The sequence below is a fragment of the Ursus arctos genome, unplaced genomic scaffold (genome assembly GCF_023065955.2).
Source record: "Ursus arctos isolate Adak ecotype North America unplaced genomic scaffold, UrsArc2.0 scaffold_27, whole genome shotgun sequence".
Lineage (NCBI taxonomy): Eukaryota > Metazoa > Chordata > Mammalia > Carnivora > Ursidae > Ursus > Ursus arctos.
The window spans coordinates 36,045,491-36,065,246 of NW_026622952.1; the positions used below are offsets into that span (position 1 = coordinate 36,045,491).

A 19,756-nucleotide genomic window follows, 5' to 3' on the forward strand; every position below is an offset into this window, starting at 1 on the left:
GAAAATGATTTTGGATTTCTGACCTCCAGAACTATAAGGTAACAAATTTGTGCTGTCTCAAGCACTTCACTTAATGTGAAGTAATTTGTTTTTTGTTTTTTTTGTTTTTTTTTTTTTAAAGATTTTATTTACTTATTTGACAGAGAGAGACAGTGAGAGAGGGAACACAAGCAAGGGGAGTGTGAGAGGGAGAAGCAGGCTTCCCGCCGAGCAGGGAGCCTAATGTGGGGCTCATTCCAGAACCCTGGGATCATGACCCAAGCCAAAGGCAGACGCTTAATGGCTGAGCCACCCAGGTGCCCCTGAAGTAATTTGTTAATAGCGGTAATAGAAACCTACTCTAGTTACCTAGTTAATAACACTTTACATTAAATTCTGTCTGTTAAACCAACTGCTGTGATGCGTATCTCCTGACCTCACCCTGACTGATTCAAGTAGAATTGCATATCTAGTTCTCCATTATTAACAGCTTAAGTACTGCTCATTTTATTTGATCATTTATTTTATTAGAATCATCAGGCCTCAATAATCGTCCCCGAGGATCACATTAGCTTGTGATGACATACTGAGCATTGAATGTTTTAAAAAGTCTTCCTATTTGTAAAATTCTGTCCTTCCTATCGAGGCCAACTTTACATTATAGAATAGGACATGAAAACATATGAACTACATTAGCAATGAAAACAAAAGACACTTGCTAGTTTGTCGGGTCGTCGAGAAGATTAGGAAAAACCAGGTCGAGATCCGCGGTACTCGTTATGGTGGGAAGCAGAGAAGAACACCCGGAGGCTGAGACCAAGAGTCTGGTTAATGAGGAAATGAGTGAACGTTACTTACCTGGACATGAAGGTACAATCCAGGAACTAGAAGTCCAGGAAGACTGCTAGATGGTGTCAAGTGCAAACTCTAGGAATGTAGCAAAGGTATGAAGTCATAGCTGCACATAGTGCTTCGGGTGTTGAACTGGATCCAACATTCAGGAAATGCCCAGTGGACTAGAAGCCAGGCTGCCATCATGCTTGGTAGTAGACAAATAGAGTTCATAGTCCAGGGGTCTCTACAAAGGCAGTAATGAGAAAGTAGATCCACAAAAGGGTCTCTTTTTTGCTTTTAAAGATTTTATTTATTTATGTATTTGAAAGAGAGAGAGAGCGCATCAGCAGAGGGGAGCAGCAGAGGGAGAGGGAGAAGCAGACTCCCCACCGAGCAGGGAGCCCACTGATGTAGGACTTGATCCCAGGACTGCGGGATCATGACCTGAGCCAAAGGCAGACATTTAACTAAGCCCCCCAGGTGCCCCCACAAAAGGGTCTTTGATCTCTATTTCTCAAAGCAGATACATGGATATGTATAGTTTTGACTCTGATTTCTGTAACATCTACCCTTCCGTGTGAAAATATGCAAGGACGCTAAGTCCATTTAGAGTTAAGTACATATACGTAAAATATATTTAATATATGATATATGTAATATATTTACAGATATTTCTACAAATTTATATGTTTTATATATTTTTTTACTTGCTATTATGTTTATATTTATATATATAAAGAGATTTCTTTTAAGGAATCGGAGCACATAATTATGGAGGGTGGGAAGTCCAAAATCTGCGGGATGGGGCCGCAGCCTTGAGACTCAGGAATCGATGATGCTGCACTTCAGGTCCAAAGACCATCTGCTGGCAGAACCCTTGCTCTGGGGAGATCAGTCTTAATTCTATTAAGACCTTTAAGTGATTGGATGAGGTCCACCCACCTTATGGAGGTCAATCTGCTTTACTCACTGATTCATTTGTAAATCTCGTCCAAAAACACCTTCAAAGAAACATCCAGATAGGGACACCTGGGTGGCTCAGTCAGTGAAGGGTCTGCCTTCAGCTCAGGTCATGATCCCAGGGTCCTGGGATCGAGTCCCGCATCAGGCTCCTTGCTCAGCGGGGAGCCTGCTTCTCCCTCTTCCTCTGCCCCCTCTCTGCTCATGCTCTCTCTCTGTCTCTCTCTCTTTGACAAATACATAACATCTTAAAAAAAAAAAAAGGAAAAGAAACACCAAGATTAATGTTTGACCAAATATCTGGACATCATAGCCCGGCCAAGTTAACACATAAAATTAATCATCACAACCCTCTTGCCTAGCTAATGCGGTAGAGGAAGATATTATAAGAGTCGAGGATATTAACATAGCCCTGCTGTAAGTTTTTATTCCCTCCCATACCCTGAAGATAATAGAACAAATTGAGAACTAAATTATGTAGTGCATTCTTCAAATGCAGGGTCCAGCTTAAACAAACCACATTTATTTTGTTCCAAGGTTTTTTAAAAAAGTACAATTACAGTAAAACATCACATATTTAAAAAGAAGTAATCTGAGAAACTTTTTCTTATACAATGTAATTACAAAAAGAGAAATAATCATCTCCCCTTAAGGGAGGGTCAAGAAGAAAAAGTTTCTATAACACACATGCTTTTTTTTTTTTTTTTTTTGTCTAAAGGAAAAGTAACTGTATAAACATAAGACTACCAATTATAATAGCAAGACACATTGAAAGAAGTGAGAAGCCACACTTCATAGTGAAAAGAAACAATAACCCTGAGACCTCTAACTGTTTTCTACTTCTTCAGCAATCATTTGGGGGTCACTTAGTGATTGGGTAAAGCAGTGCTATACCTTCCAACAGCCCCTGAAGGTATCACAGCCCCAGAGCACACAATGATGATTCGGAAAAATAACTGAGCTATTAAATTGGCTTATATTCAGTATAACACTGAATCTGTAAGAAAGAATAGACATTGAATCAAGACAGAAAGTTGAGTGTAAGCTTCTACCTCCCACCTAAAACATCCAGGAAAAAAAAGACCTTAAAACATCAAAAGAATGAATTAAAAAGAGGTATTAAAAAAATGAGAAGCACAACCAGAAAGCTTCCAACTTTGAGAAAATTCACAAATGATAAAAAGCAGATGGGATCCTATTAATGGAGGAAATCCTAATCCAAAACACATGTAGGAGAAGGTAGCTTTGCTGACAAGGAGAACTTCTGGCAGAACTTCAAGCTCAGGGTCAAAGGAAGAGGGAGCAGAAGTAACTACAGTCAATAAGCAACTTGGCAACCTGAACAGCGGAGGAAGGTGGACTCCTCCTCCTCCTCCTCCCCCTCCCCCTCCCCCCCCCCCCCCCCCCCCCCCCCCGTGCAGAGCATGGGCATCAGCACAGGTCAGCCCCGGTGACAGCAGGGCTGGCCAGGTGGAGTGTAGCGGAGGACCTGGGCCACTGCCCGCAGAGAGATCTGGGAAGTGCCTTCGATGTCCAAGGGGGGTTGTCAAATAGGCAGTTGCAGATTTGGTTCTGGAACTCAGGGGAAACGTAGGGACTGGAGAGACCTGCTTGGAGTCATCCTACACTGACAGTATTTGAAGCCAAGAGACTGTGTGAGATCACCTTGGGAAAGAACACACAGAAAGAAGAGAAGAGGCCCCAGGACTAAGCCCCAGGACACCCCAACATGTGGAGGACAGGTTCTATCTATGTAACACTGAAACAGCCAGAATGTGAAATTAGTTTACATTTGTGAACAAATTAATTGAAGAGGGCATTGGGGGTTATGTGCCCACCTAGAACAGAACCGAGACACATTCTAGTCCCCCTACCGAATCCTGGACAGTCAGCTTGACTGGGAGCTTTGCCACACAAGTGCTTGATAGATGTCTATTTGATGAACAAATGTGTACATTAATAAATAAACTTCCCATGGTCTGGGGAGAATTTAGACCAAATTTCTCATTGTTGTTAAGCATTTTCTCCACCCACTTACATGCTTCCTCTCCATTTTTCTCACTTTGCAGGTAATGTCTAGAAACATACCTTTTAGGTATGTTTGTTTGTTTGTTTATTTATTTAGATTTATTTGTTCGAAGTGGGGAGGAGCAGAGGGAGAGGGAAAGAGAGTCTTAAGCAGACTCCACGCAGAGCATGGAGCCTGAGGCAGGGCTTGATCTCATGACCCTGAGATCACGACCTGAGCTGAACTCCGGTCGGAAGCTTAACCAACTCTGCCACCCAGGAGCCCCCAAAGACTTTTAAATAAAAAGGGACCTCCTTGGGGCGCCTGGGTGGCTCAGTCAGTTAAGCATCTGCCTTCCACTAGAGTCTAGAGTCTCAATCTCAGGGTCCTGGGATCAAGCCCCACATCAGGCTCTATACTCAGCAGCAAGTCTGCTTCTCCCTCTCCCTCCGTGATCTCTCTCGCTTTCGTGGTCTTTCAAATAAATAAATAAAATCTTTTTTTTTAGAGGGGGGCCATCCTTCCTTTTTACTTACCTCAATATTAAATTAGCACTTTGGCATTTTATTTCTAATTTTCCAGCTGTACTAATTTCATTTTTCCATCCAGACCTTTTTGCGAAAAATATCAGATAAGGAACAATTCCCTTCATAGACCTCTCCAAGGACAGTAACGGAAGACGAGTACCTGAGGATAATTAAGAGCCAGGACCACACGGTCTTGCTCCTTTTTCCCAAATAGAGATTTGACCTCCATAATGACCTCTGCGTGTGATTTTATTAAAGGAACCAGCAGGTTTCCTTGTACTGTACCAACATGCACAATCTCTTGGAATTGCAGCGTCTATTTAGATCACAGTGGAGTAGAGCACCTGACTGTTAGTTATCTCTAGTTGACAGGAACACCCATCACTGCAAAGGAGAGCAGAGAAACAGGTAAGAAATATATGCACAAGAAAAAAAATGTATTGTGAAATATTTCCATGCCAATAAATACAGCTCTACCTTATAATTTTTTATGACTTCAGAGATTTCTATTTTATAAATTTGTAACTCACTTAACCCAACCTAGATTCTTGGACATTGAATTTTTTCCTATCATAAACATCTGTTGTACACAGTTCCGAACTGCAGTCTGGTTATTTCTTGAGATAAATTCTTAGAAGAGAGGTTGGTAGATTACGGGATGTGCTTTTAATGGATTTTTGACATGTACTACCAAAGTGTTCTTCAGAAGTGTGGTACCAACATATACTCCTACTATCAGTGACCCCTTTTCCTACCCCATTGCTAACTGAGGCATTATCATTCTTTGAAATTTTTGTCAGTTATTTGGGTGAAAAAGGTAGATTATTGTGGATAATTACATTAAAAAATTATATTTTTTAAAAGATTTTATTTATTTATTTATTTATTTATTTATTTATTTATCAGAGAAAGAGAGAGCACAAGCAGGGGGAGAAGCAGGCAGAGAGAGAAGCAGGCTCCCCGCTGAGCAGGGAGCCTGATGTGGGACTCCATCCCAGGACCCTGGTTCATGACCTGAGCCAAAGGCAGATGCTAAACTGACTGAGCCATCCAGGCGTCCCCAAAGTTACATTTCCTTGCTTACGTCTTTTACATTTTTGTTCAAGTCCAAATTTATCAAGCTGTTAAAGATGCAACCATAAAAATGCAACCTAGTGTTGCTTCTTTTTCACAGGGTGACTTGTATAGTGGCAGATTTTACCCAACAGGCTTTCACAAGTGTCTTCAGACCAACATCTGGGCAGTCACACAGCAAGATACGGGGTAAGCTGAGAAATCTGAGCCTATGTCCCAACCCTTTTCTTCTTGGACTGAAACCGTGGTCTTCCACAAGACAGCAGAATAGTGTCTTAAGGCTGAGGAAATATATACCTCTTTTATTTTTATTTTTTTAAAGATTTTATTTATTTATTTGACAGAGAGAAAGACAGCCAGCGAGAGAGGGAACACAAGCAGGGGAAGTGGGAGAGGAAGAAGCAGGCTCCCAGCGGAGGAGCCCGATGTGGGGATCGATCCCAGAACGCTGGAATCACGCCCTGAGCCCAAGGCAGACGCTTAATGACTGAACCACCCAGGTGCCCCTATATACCTCTTTTAAACAGAGTTCAACTAATGATTAAAGACCTTTGCTGTTGGAAGTGTTCAGGAAAAAAAACAACCAAAACCCACAAAACCCTGAAGAAACCACAGAAATGAGGGGCACCTGGGTGGCTCAGAGGGTTAAGCGTCTGCCTTCGGCTCAGGTCATGATCCCAGGGTCCTGGAATCCAGCCGCACATCAGGCTCCCTGCTCAGTGGGGAGCCTGCTTCTCCCTCTGCTGCTCCCCCCACTCATGCTCACTCGCTCGCTCTCTGGATCACTCCCTCTCTCTCAAATAAAATCTTAAAGAAAGAAAGAAAGAAAGAAAGAAAGAAAGAAAGAAAGAAAGAAAGAAAGAAACCAGAGAAATGAGAATGTGAAATTGCCAACTTCACAACTTTGTGAAAAGCAGTTCCAACAGCAAGACGCCCTCTGCTTTCTGGGCCAAAGATCAATCAAGAGCCTACTTGTCACACATCCGTCTAACAATTCGGTAGGAAACTTTCTAACTCTAAGATGATTAAAAGGTTTCTTCTGTAGCGCCTGCAGTTTGGGTTGGTGGCTTATTCTCCTGTCTCTGTTACTGATGTCAAGTGGTGCGAGCTTTGGCTTCCCCGCTGTCGGGCACCCAGGTTTGTTTAGGTCAGTTGCAAAATGGGTTGAAGGCTTTGGAGGCTTTAGAGGATTACAAACGATCGCCTGTCGTGGCTACAAAATCATAAAGAGGCATTTTATCACATATGCCATGAAGTGCTTGGGTTTTCTCTGTAAAAACAGAAATTGTTACATTGCATCTGGTCACCTTCTCCTTAAAAAGGTAGAAAAAGACCTACTTCCAATCCAAGTAGGGTATTGAGTATTGCAGAGGAGTGAATGCTTTTCGGAGTGAATTGCTTGTACAGGGCAAGGGAATGCAGGCCAAATGCTGCTGAAATTGAGAAACAAACCTACTAAAGGGTTGAAAAAGTCTGGCAAAGTGTTCAAAACACAATAATGAAGCACTTCACTTACAACAAAAATGCGCTTCAGCCACCAGCGTTCAATGGTGTCCCCATCAGATGTCTTCTCCTCCCCAGCACAGGCCTCAGTGAATGCCCTCCCATCTGGTCCTCCAACAACCCAGCAGGGACAGCCCCTCAGGACAAAGGACAAAAGCTGCATCTTAGAGCCAGGAAGGACCTCAGAATGTGCCTAGTACAAATTCCTTGGAGGTTAACAGCCAGCCCAGAGGAGGTACACTGGACATCTAGCCGGGCCATTGTCCTTCTGAGATGCTCCCCCACCACCCACACCGGGCACCTCTCAAGCCCCTCTCAGATCCGCTGCTCCTCTGTGGGAGTGGGAATCATTCTCCATACATGTTAAAATGTATTGACAGATGAAATATAGGATGTCTGGGATTTCCAAGGATGGGGAGACCTTGGTGGGGACATAGATGAAGCCAAGTTGGCCATGAGGTGGTCATTGTTCAAGCTGATCACGGATACACGGATACATTATTATATTATTCTCTCTACTTCCACCTATGTTTGAAAACTTTCATAATAAAATACTTTTTAAAAATCATGAGACAGTAAAAAAAAAAAACACAAGAAAGGAAAAAAGAAATCCTCCCTAAAACTCAGGGTATGAGGAGCTAGGAGCTTCCTAAAGAGCATTGATCTGGTGTCCTACACACGGCTTTGGTCAATAACTACAGACAACAGTGGTAATGACCAGAATGATGACATGTGAAAAGACGGGTACAGAGAAGCTCAGTAGATAATAAAGGCAGTTCAGGACTCCACCCTCTACCGGGTGCTTCAACCGATTCAAAGCAGGTGGCCCAAGACCACAGTTTGAGAAACCCTTCACTCATGAGTTACAGAACATGGTCTGATTTCTAGCTTCCAGTTGGGTGAATTTCCTTTATTCTAGCCACTCTAACAGTAGGACGTGAGCAATTAACTCAATGTATCTCAATAGCCCAAAGGATCTAAAAAGTGTGATGACAGGTAAGTACTTCCTAAATACTACATCCCTCATTACTCTCCCCCCAACATATTTATTGATAGAACAGCCTTCGTAGTTCTTAAAAATCTTAGTGTATCAGCCAAAAGAAGCACCGCTGGCTAGCAACCATTTTATTAGGAGATTTAGTAGAAAAACTATTTATTATTGAGAAAAAAAATAGGAAAATACTGAAAGTTCTTAGTATTCATGAAGGTATTTGATTTAAAGAATTTTTAAAACTTATCATTTATTAGAAGAAAATATTAATATGCTAGCATTTCTTTGGCAGTTCTAGGGAGCCAGGTCAGGTTCTGGAGAAGAGGTAAACCAACACTATCCCCCCTCTAGAACACAATTGCTAATTTTGGGTCAAGTTGTGTAATCTGTGAGTTATTTAAGAGCAGGGTTGCAGGGAAACAGGATCTCTCATACCTTGTTTTAGGATTGCAGAATGCCACAACTCCAGTGGAGGGAAATTTAGCATACCTATCAAAATTACAGACGCATGTGCCATTTGACTCAGTAATCCTCTAGACACAACTTCACACACTTAAATGATACAGCCTTGCTGCTTTTGTTATAATAGCAAACAATTGGAATAACCCAATAAGCCCATCAGTAGCAGAGTGGTTAAATAAGTCATAGTTGTCCAAACAATGGAGGACATGTAGCTGCTATATAAATAAATAAGAAAGAGAGAGAGAGGAGGAGGAGTTAAGATGGCGGAGGAGTAGGAGACCCCTTTTTCAGCCGGTCCCCCAAGTCGAGCTGGATAGGTATCAGACCAGCCTAAACAACCACGGAACCAGCCTGAGATGCAGGAAGATGCATCTGGATCTCTACAAATGAACATCTCCAGCGCTGGGTATTGAGGTACGAAGCGGGGAGCCATGAAACCGTGCACAGATATCGGAAGATAAACGGAAGGGGGAGGGAGCCGCCGCGTTCGGGCGCCGGGAAGCGGTAGCCACTTGCACGGGAGAGCGGGCGGGGCTCGCGGTCGGCACCCGCAAAACAGCAGACTGAGACCGTGAGCCGGGTGCGCGCGCCACCAGGCATCTCGCGGAACCCCGGAAATCCGGTGCGCTCACTGGATCCAGACTGAGACCGGGAGATCCGGGAGCGCGCGCGGGGCGGCTGGCGGCTGGCGGCATTAGAAACACAAAGGACAGAGATGCGCCGGCCCTGGAAGTGAGGGCTGGGACGCCGGGTGTGGGGCGCACATCCCGGGACGCTGCAGGGTTGAGCAGCACCAACAGTAAAAGAGTTAAAGAGGCCAGAACATTAGTAGGGAACGGGCCGCAATCCCTCTGTTCTGTGACAGAGGCTGAAATTCGGCCGCTGCTGCTCTGACTCTCAGAAGAGGCACAGCAAACCGCCAGGGAAAGCCGCCAGAGAACAAAAGCCTGGAAATACCGGCTCAGGGAGTGCCCATCCCCATCCCCCCTCGCAGGGGACGCCGAGACTCTACCCAAACAGGGTTGCCTGAGTATCGGCGCGGCAGGCCGCTCCCCCAGAAGCAGGCTGAAAAATCAAGAAGCCCACAACCCGGGTGCCTGGGTGGCGCAGTCATCGAGCGCCTGCCTTCGGCTTAGGGCGTGATCCCGGCGTTCGGGAAAGGAGTCCCTCATCGGGCTCCTCCGCTGGGAGCCTGCTTCTTCCTCTCCCACTCCCCCGCTTCTGTTCCCTCTCTCGCTGGTTGGCTGCCACATAAATAAATAAATAAATAAATAAATAAATAAATAAATAAATAAAATCTTTAAAGAAGAAGCCCACATCCCTAAGATCCCTATAAAACAAGGGGCACGGCCTGGGACCCAGTCAATAATTTGGGCTCTGGACAACCCCGCAACCTCTCCTCATCAGAATGACAAGAAGGAGAAGCCCCCCCCCAGCAAAGAAAAGACAGTGAGTCTGTGGCCTCTGCCACAGAAATAATGGATATGGATGTAACCAAAGTATCAGAAATGGAATTCAGAGTAGCGATGGTCAAAATAATGAGTAGAATTGAAAAAACTATTAACGAAAAGGTTACTGAGAATATAGAATCCCTAAGGACAGAAATGAGAGCGAATCTGACAGAAATTAAAAATTCTATGAGCCAAATGCAGGCAAAACTAGAGGCTCTGACGGCCAGGGTCACCGAAGCAGAGGAACGGGTTAGTGAATTGGAGGATGAGTTAATAGAGGAAAAACCAAAATAGAAGCTGCTCTTAAAAAAATCCAAGCCCACGAATGTAGGTTACGGGAGATTACTGACTCAATGAAACGATCCAATGTTAGAATCATCAGCATCCCCGAGGGGGTGGAGAAAAACAGAGGTCTAGAAGAGATATTTGAACAAATTGTAGCTGAAAACTTCCCTAATCTAGCGAGGGAAACAAACATTCGTGTCCAAGAGGCAGAGAGGACCCCTCCCAAGCTCAACCACGACAAACCTACGCCACGTCACGTCATAGTGCATTTCGCAAATATGAGATCCAAGGATACAGTATTGAAAGCGGCCAGAGCAAAGAAATCTCTCACGTACCAAGGCAAAGGCATCAGAATTACGTCAGACCTGTCTACACAGACCTGGAATGAGAGAAAGGGTTGGGGGAGCATATTTAAAGCTCTTTCAGAGAAAAACATGCAGCCAAGGATCCTTTATCCAGCAAGGCTGTCATTCAGAATTGATGGAGAAATAAAGACATTTCAGAATCGCCAGTCACTAACCAATTTTGTAACCACGAAACCAGCCCTACAGGAGATATTACGGGGGGTTCTATAAAAGTAAAAAGGCCCCAAGAGTGATACAGAACAGAAAGTCACAGCCAATACAAACAAAGACTTTACTGGCAACATGGCATCATTAAAATCATATCTCTCAGTACTCAGTCTTAATGTGAATGGCTTAAATGCTCCCATAAAACGCCACAGGGTTGCAGATTGGATAAAAAGAAATGACCCATCCATTTGCTGTCTACAAGAGACTCATTTCAAACCCAAAGATGCATTCAGACTGAGAGTAAGGGGATGGAGTACCATCTTTCATGCAAACGGACCTCAAAAGAAAGCTGGGGCAGCAATTCTCATATCAGATAAATTGGATTTTAAACTACAGACTATAGTTAGAGACGCAGAAGGGCACTATATTATTCTTAAAGGAAGTATTCAACAAGTGGATATGACAATTATAAATATATATGCCCCCAACAGGGGAGCAGCAAGATACACAAGCCAACTCTTAACCAGAATAAAGAGACATATAAATAAAAATACATTAATAGTAGGGGACCTCAACACTCCACTCTCAGAAATAGACAGAACACCCTGGCAAAAACTAAGCAAAGAATCAAAGGCTTTGAATGCCATACTCGACGAGTTGGATCTCATAGATATATATAGAACACTACACCCCAGAACCAAAGAATACTCATTCTATTCTAATGCCCATGGAACATTCTCAAGAATAGACCATGTTCTGGGACACAAAACAGGTCTCAACTGATACCAAAAGATTGAAATTATCCTCTGCATATTCTCAGACCACAACACTCTGAAATTGGAACTCAACCACAAGGAAAAATTTGGAAGAAACTCAAACACTTGGAGACTAAGAACCACCCTGCTCAGGAATGACTCGATAAACCAGGAAATCAAAAATCTAAACAATTTATGGAGACCAATGAGAATGAAAATACAACAGTCCAAAACCTATGGGATACTGCAAAGGCAGTCCTAAGGGGGAAATACATAGCCATCCAAGCCTCACTCAAAAGAATAGAAAAATCTAAAATGCAGTTTTTGTATTCTCACCTCAAGAAGCTGGAACAGCAACAAAGGGACAAGCCTAATCCACGCACGAGGAAGCAGTTGACCAAAATTAGAGCTGAAATCAATCAAGCAGAAACCAGTAGTACAGTAGAGCAGATCAACAGGACTAGAAACTGGTTCTTTGAGAGAATCAATAAAATTAACAGACCACTGGCAACACTTATCCAAAAGAAAAGAGAAAGGACCCAGATTATTAAAATTATGAATGAAAAAGGAGAGGTCATGACAAACACCATTGAAATTGGAAGGAATATTAGAAATTTTTATCAACAGCTATATGCCAATAATCTAAGCAATCTGGAAGAGATGGAATCCTTCCTGGAAACCTATAAACTACCAAGATTGAAACAGGAAGAAATTGATTTCTTAAACAGGCCAATTAATTATGAAGAAATTAAGTCAGTGATAAACAACCTTCCAAATAACAAAACTCCAGGCCCGGACGGTTTTCCTGGGGAATTTTACCAAACATTCAAGGAAGAAATAATACCTATTCTCCTAAAGCTATTTCAAAAAATAGAAACAGAAGGAAAGCTACCAAACTCATTCTATGAGGCCAATATTACCTTGATCCCCAAACCAGGCAAAGACCCCCTCAAAAAGGAAAATTACAGACCAATCTCCCTAATGAATATGGACGCCAAAATCCTCAACAAGATACTTGCTAATAGAATCCAACAGTACATTAAAAGGATTATCCATCACAATCAAGTGGGATTCATACCTGGGATGCAAGCGTGGTTCAAATATTCGCAAATCAATCAGCGTGATACATCATATCAACAAGAAAAGACTCAGGAACCATATGATCCTCTCAATCGATGCCAAAAAAGCATTTGACAAAATACAGCATCCTTTCCTGATTAAAACCCCTCAGAGTGTAGGAATAGAAGGTACATTTCTCAATCTCATAAAAGCCATCTATGAAAAGCCTACTGCAAATATTATTCTCAATGGGGAAAAGCTGGAAGCCTTTCCCTTAAGATCAGGAACTCGACAAGGATGCCCACTCTCACCACTATTATTCAACATAGTACTAGAAGTCCTTGCAACAGCAATCAGATGACAAAAAGGGATCAAAGGTATTCAAATTGGCAAAGAAGAAGTCAAAATGTCTCTCTTCGCAGATGACATGATACTCTATATGGAAAACCCAAAAGAAGCCACTCCCAAACTATTAGAAGTTATAGAGCAATTCAGTAACATGGCGGGATACAAAATCAATGCTCAGAAATCAGTTGCATTTCTATACACGAATAACGAGACCCAAGAAAGAGAAATTAGGGAATCCATCCCATTTACAATTGCACCAAAAACCATACGTTACCTTGGAATTAACTTAACCAGAGATGTAAAGGACCTATATTCTAGAAACTATAAATCACTCTTGAAAGACATTGAGGAAGACATAAAAAGATGGAAAGATATTCCATGCTCATGGATCGGAAGAATTAACATAGTTAAAATGTCCATGCTACCCAGAGCAATCTACACTTTCAATGCTATCCCGATCAAAATACCGAGGACATTTTTCAAAGAACTGGAACAAATAGTCCTTACATTTGTATGGAAACAGAAAAGGCCCCGAATCTCCAAGGAACTGTTGAAAAGGAAAAACAAAGCTGGGGGCATCACAATGCCGGATTTCGAGCTGTACTACAAAGCTGTGATCACAAAGACAGCATGGTACTGGCACAAAAACAGACACATAGACCAATGGAACAGAATAGAGAACCCAGAAATGGACCCTCGGCTCTTTGGGCAACTGATCTTTGATAAAGCAGGAAACAACATCTGGTGGAAAAAAGACAGTCTCTTCAATAAATGGTGCTGGGAAAATTGGACAGCTACATGCAAAAGAATGAAACTTGACCACTATCTCACACCATACACAAAAATAAACTCCAAATGGATGAAAGACCTCGATGTGAGACAGGAATCCATCAAAATTCTAGAGGAGAACATAGGCAGCAACCTCTACGACATCGGCCAAAGAAACCTTTTTCATGACACATCCCCAAAGGCAAGAGAAACAAAAGATAAAATGAATTTATGGGACTTCATCAAGATTAAAAGTTTCTGCACAGCCAAGGAAACAGTCAGAAAAACTAAGAGGCAGCCCACGGAATGGGAGAATATATTTGCAAATGACACTACAGATAAAGGACTGGTATCCAAGATCTACAAAGAACTTCTCAAACTCAATACACGAGAAACAAATAAATTAAAAAATGGGCAGAAGATATGAACAGACACTTTTCCAATGAAGACATACAAATGGCTAACAGACACATGAACAAATGTTCAAAATCATTAGCCATCAAGGAAATTCAAATCAAAACCACACTGAGATACCACCTTACGCCAGTTAGAATGGCAAAAATAGACAAGGCAAGAGACAATTGTTGGAGAGGATGTGGAGAAAGGGGATCCCTCCTACACTGTTGGTGGGAATGCAAGTTGGTACAGCCACTCTAGAAAATGGTGTGGAGGTCCCTTAAAAAGTTAAAAATTGAGCTACCCTATGATCCAGCCATTGCACTACTGGGTGTTTACCCCAAAGATACAGATGTAGTGAAGAGAAGGGCCATATGCACCCCAATGTTCATAGCAGCAATGTCCACAATAGCTAAATCGTGGAAGGAGCCGAGATGCCCTTCAACAGATGACTGGATTAAGAAGTTGTGGTCCATATATACAATGGAATATTACTCAGCTATCAGAAAGAACGAGTTCTCAACATTTGCTACAACATGGACGGCACTGGAGGAGATAATGCTAAGTGAAATAAGTCAAGCAGAGAAAGACAACTATCATATGATTTCTCTCATCTATGGAACATAAGAACTAGGATGATCAGTAGGGGAAGAAAGGGATAAAGAAAGGGGGGGTAATCAGAAGGGGGAATGAAACATGAGAGACTATGGACTATGAGAAACAAACTGAGGGCCTCAGAGGGGAGGGGGTGGGGGAATGGGATAGGCTGGTGATGGGTAGTAAGGAGGGCACGTATTGCATGGTGCACTGGGTGTTATACACAACTAATGAATCATCGAGCCTTACATCGGAAACTGGGGATGTACTGTATGGTGACTAACATAATATAATAAAAAATCATTAAAAAAAATTCACAATGAAAAAAAAAGAAAGAGAGAGAGAAAGGAAGGGAGGAAGGGAGGGAGGGAGGAAGGGACGGTGGGAAGAAAGAAAGCAGGAAGGAAGAAGGGAGGGAGGGAGGGAGGGAGGGAGGGAGGGAGAAGGAAGTAGACCACCCCTATGTTGTGTTACAGGGAAGGCTCCAAATCATTAAGGAGAAAAGCAAGATGCTGAAAAGAACACAAAAAGAGGGGGAAATAGGAATATATATTCTTATTTGCTTGATTCTACATGAAGAAAAGTTTGAAGAAAGTAGTGAAAGTAGTTAATTATAGATAGGGTAACCATATTATTTTTTGTCCAAATGGGTATTTTTGAAAGGGAAAGGGATCCCCATTAATATTTATACCAAGACAGTAGGTACAACTTAGGACTGTCCTAGACACACCTGACTGTAGGGTCACCCTACCCCACCCTACCTACCTAGTGGGGGTATGGGGCATGGGGAACAGAGTAACCGGAGACAGGCGGGAGTAAGACTTCACAAAGTACCCCTTGTTATATTGCTTTGACTTTGAAATCATGTGTATATATTATCTATTGGAAACAATGAGAAATAAAATTTAGAAAATATTTGTGAATACCACAATTACTGTAAAATTGACTACTGGATTTTAATGGTCTTTATGGTGGATAAGCATTTAATGATATATCAACTTCCCACTGGCAGTGTTTGAAGACAAGACTGCGGCATGCACGAATACAACTATGTTCTCACAGGTGAGTTTTCCAATTAAGAATGGAGCATATTCAACCTTCATTTATTCAGTCATCCACTCAGGCATTCATTCAGCTTTCCACCAGTGTTAACTGAGCACCTTTTATGTCCTGGGCTAAGTGTTGAGGCAGGATAGATTCTGACCTCTTCACGGAGCTCTGGGTCTAGAGGAGGCTACAGATAGCACACAGGACATAAGACCAGCATAACAAAGTGCAGTGGCCAGCAAAATAGCAAAGCTGTGGGCTCCTGAGCTTCCCTGAGGACATCCCTGACCAGCTGAATAAGTTAAGTGAAAGAATGAATGAATGAAGGCAATGACATAAAATGACCTCCTCTATCTCTTCCAAATCTGCAAATTGCTTGTTGTATGACACACAGAGCTACTAATATCTTGGAAGAACAAAAATGAGGAAATTCAAATTGTTCTCTTTGGTTGTCAAGAGGGTTAGGTAATATAGAATAGTCCAGAGTTCTGGGTTCTAGTCCTTGCACTGGCTTCCTGTGAGACTTTAGAGAAGGTAATAAGACTGTCTAAACTGTAGAAAATATAAAATAATGGTGTTTGGCAAACTTGTTGTCCATGGATCCGTAATTCTCTGTGTGACTTGCAGATTTGTATCTCTATATTTCCCTCTACTTCAATAGCAGGCATGTCATTTTCCCCTCAGGACCTTTGCACACGCTGTTTCCTCTGCTTGGAATGGTCTTGCTCTTAGTCTTCGCATGGCCAGCAACTCCTCATCTGTTTGGTCTCCTTTTCCCCTTTGCAAAGGGACGTTCCCTGTTCTCTCTCTCTCTCTTTCTCACAGTCCAATGCTCTTATTTTCTGTTTCCTTCACAGTTCTTACCATACTTTCCAGGTATTTTATCTGAAACTGTAAGTTCTGTAAAGCAGGAATGGTGTCTGTCCTGTATCCCTAGCGTCTAGCTCCTGACAAGTGGTACGTTCTTTCAAGATATGTTGAATGAACTGGTTACAAACAACAAAAAAAAGTCCTTTCGGGGCGCCTGGGTGGCACAGCGGTTGGGCGTCTGCCTTCGGCTCAGGGCGTGATCCCAGCGTTATGGGATCGAGCCCCACATCAGGCTCCTCCGCTATGAGCCTGCTTCTTCCTCTCCCACTCCCCCTGCTTGTGTTCCCTCTCTCGCTGGCTGTCTCTATCTCTGTCAAATAAATAAATAAAATCTTAAAAAAAAAAAAAAAGTCCTTTCATTTGGTCATATTCTATTTTCTTGAGTTGAGTGGGAGGTGGCATAGATTGCTTCATAAGACTGCCATTTCCAGCTTAAACACAGCTGTGTCTTGTCGAGACTCATGCAGCTCCCCTACCACACACATTTTGGGGGGAAGGAGGGGGTGCCTGCATTTGTGCTGTTGCAACACTTCAGTGATTGCAGACTGTGGTGCAGGTTTTGGAGGCTGTTAATCCAGTGTCCAAATCCGGATATTTCTGAGACGTAGCTCCCACAGGACACCAGCTTTTTTGTCTGGATATAATTTTTGCAAAACCAATAATTATTTATAGCAGTTTACACAACTGACATGTAATTCTGCTGGGACAAAAGTAGCAGAGTTGACAAGAATCCTGCCAATTATGTATTATTTTGGGCCCCTCGGCACAAATCTGTTCTCTAAGACAGACCAAAAATTATCTTCCTCTGGGCCTCTTCCTTTCTGTGATATTTTTTCCCCCCACCTCTGTTTTTACATTGAACTTAAGAGGCGACTGCTAGCTTAATTTAGTAGTTATCACTGAGGGCCTGTCACCGTACTCAACCACTGACTCATCTCTGCATTCATTTTATCAATGACATCAGCCCAGGCTAGAAATAAATGCTGAGGAAAAGCCCGCTAAGGGGAACATACAAAGCTTTTAATTGGGCTCTGAAAATGAATAGTTATTTTGAAAACATATCCCTGGTCACCAAAGAATCACATGCCCCGCCCCCCTCCGCCTTCCACGGATGTCTAGATCTCTGAGAACGCCACAGAACAATGGAAGATGAGCAGTAAAAGGGCTTGCGTTCTAGAATCTAGACTGAGTGTGGAGGTAGAGCCAATCTTCCTTCCTCCTGTGTTGGGTGTAGTTGGTGAGAGAAAGGGAAGGGTAAAGAATGGCTCCAAGATTGGGGTCATGAGAAAATGGAAGGATAGACTGACTGCCTGTCAACTACAAGGTAACAAGTTCAGTTTGAGCTGCTTGTTAGACACCCAAGTGGAGATGCCAGAGTGCCTGCTTGTGGGACAGGCCTGCAGGCACAGAACACACCTTTTAGGTGCTCATAGCCTGGCGTCTGTCAGTGTAACACAGCTACCAATGGTGTCCCAGCTCCTTTCCCCAAATGAACCCCAGTGTTTGCCTCCCCTCCTCCCACTTACTCCTGCCTCTAAGAGTTCTTTGGTATTTTCCCTCTTTCCCAAAGAGTCACCTCAACTCACTTCTTCCTATCTGAATTCAAACCACCCTTCAGTTATCAGCTGTCATTCAACGAACATTCATTCTGAGCCAGACAGTGCATAAGGTGAAGTTGGATGGGGTCCCTGCGCCTAGTGGGAGCCTTTCCTTCATCCGCACTGCCTCCTCTGATCTCAACCACAGACGGAGCCCCTGCTGTCTGGAGCCCTCCTTCTGACCTCCGGTCACATATAGCCCTGATTGTCATTTAACAAGGTGGGGTGAATATCCTGCTCCCTAATGAAGATGCAAGCTGTCTGGCTGAGTGCTTGGTGCACATCCAGCGACTCCTTGTGGGATTGTATTCACAACTCTGGTTCATTTGTTTGGTCTACAGAGCTGAGCTCACTCTCTGGATACACCTCCGGACCCAGCCCAAGCTCCCCCGAACTAGGGGTCTCCCAGACTGGTAAAGGAACAAGGAGGAGGAGAGGGACAAGAAGAGGGAAGGGAGGGTCTAAGTTGTCAGTATTGGACTCTTGGCTTTCATCTAACGGGCTTTGATTCTTCTGCTCCAGCACATGGCCCTACCCCCTGAGCCAAGTTCATTAGCACTTCTCTGAGAAGGAGGCTGTGTGGTGTCATATAAACAGCATGGGCTTTGCTCTCAAGACGACCTGGGCTTGAATTCTGCTCTGCTACCTGCTAGCTGGCAACATTAACCAGACCACTTAGCTTCTACCATCCCCCTCTTACGCACTTCTGTAATAACATACCCTTCCTTCAAGGTTTTTCTGAGAATAAATACATATGTAAAGCAGATAGCACAGTGCCAGACATACAGAACTGCCCAGGAAATAAATGTTATCTTCTCTGAAAGGGCCCACTGAGACCTTCTCTGATTCCTGTGCTGGACCACGCCAGTGCTTAGTATGGTCAGTTCCTTGCCGGTTGGCTTTGGCCAATTGCAGAGGGCAATGTCCTGACAACTCTCAGAAGAGAGTCCAGCTTGAGCTACCTGCCCCACAAGGGTGGGCAGTGGATGTGTCCGCAGGAGAACTAAGGGTGAGAGAGAGTCTGTATGGGGGAATCACAAAGGAGTTATGGGGATTCCATGTGAATGTCATTCATTCTCTTCTCTTGGATCTCAACAACTTCCCTCACTCCTAGTTTGATATGACTTGATCCCAATAATTTTCGGTGCAGAGATAGTGAGAGGAATTTTAGCCTTTCTCTAGTGCTCTGAGAGAGCAAGTGTGATTGGACATAGGCGAAGTCTCTGGAACAGCAAAATCAGTCACAAGGCCCAGTCTACACAGGCCAAATCAAGTGGAGTACTCTGCTCAACTCAGTTAAGACTGTCTAAAGAGCTGAGAAAGAAGGAAGGGATTGTGGACTTAAATTATAGGGGAATAATTCTCTGCACCGTCCTTCAATGCAATTGCAAAGGCATGATTCCATTTAATCCTTACCCCTTTCTGGGGTTTTGGCCCCAGGTCATAGATGAGGGCATTGCTTGGAGTAATTACAAGGACAGAGTCATGCTCAGAACCCAGGTCTTCTGATCCCAAGGCCAGTTTTCTTCCCCCTCGTCTATCCTACCTCTGATATGGGTCTCAATTCCCCTCCTCCTGCACAGTGACAATTATCTGATTAAACCCCTACATTTTATGCCCTGCTTGACTTTTTAAGGGGATGACATGCTACATTTTTTAAGTGCCCATTTTTCTATGATTTGTGCAGAACTTGAAGCTTGGCCATGGAAGAATCATGTGAGGGCGATGAGCG

At 43.2% G+C, this 19,756-nt stretch overlaps 1 protein-coding gene across 13 annotated transcripts in view; it reads right to left on the reverse strand.

Annotated features, from left to right (window-relative positions):
- Positions 1-19,756, reverse strand: part of ACSL1 (acyl-CoA synthetase long chain family member 1) — a 291,625-nt gene that overhangs the window by 115,680 nt on the left and 156,189 nt on the right. For 11 of the 13 annotated variants that reach the window (XM_057303548.1, XM_057303553.1, XM_057303549.1 and 8 more), the window contains one exon: positions 838-1,057. The gene's annotated coding sequence lies outside the window, so the exon portion shown is untranslated. Of the gene's footprint in view, positions 1-837; positions 1,058-1,755; positions 1,988-19,756 lie in introns of those variants that run through there. The other 2 variants (XM_057303559.1, XM_057303558.1) reach the window with 2 other exon arrangements.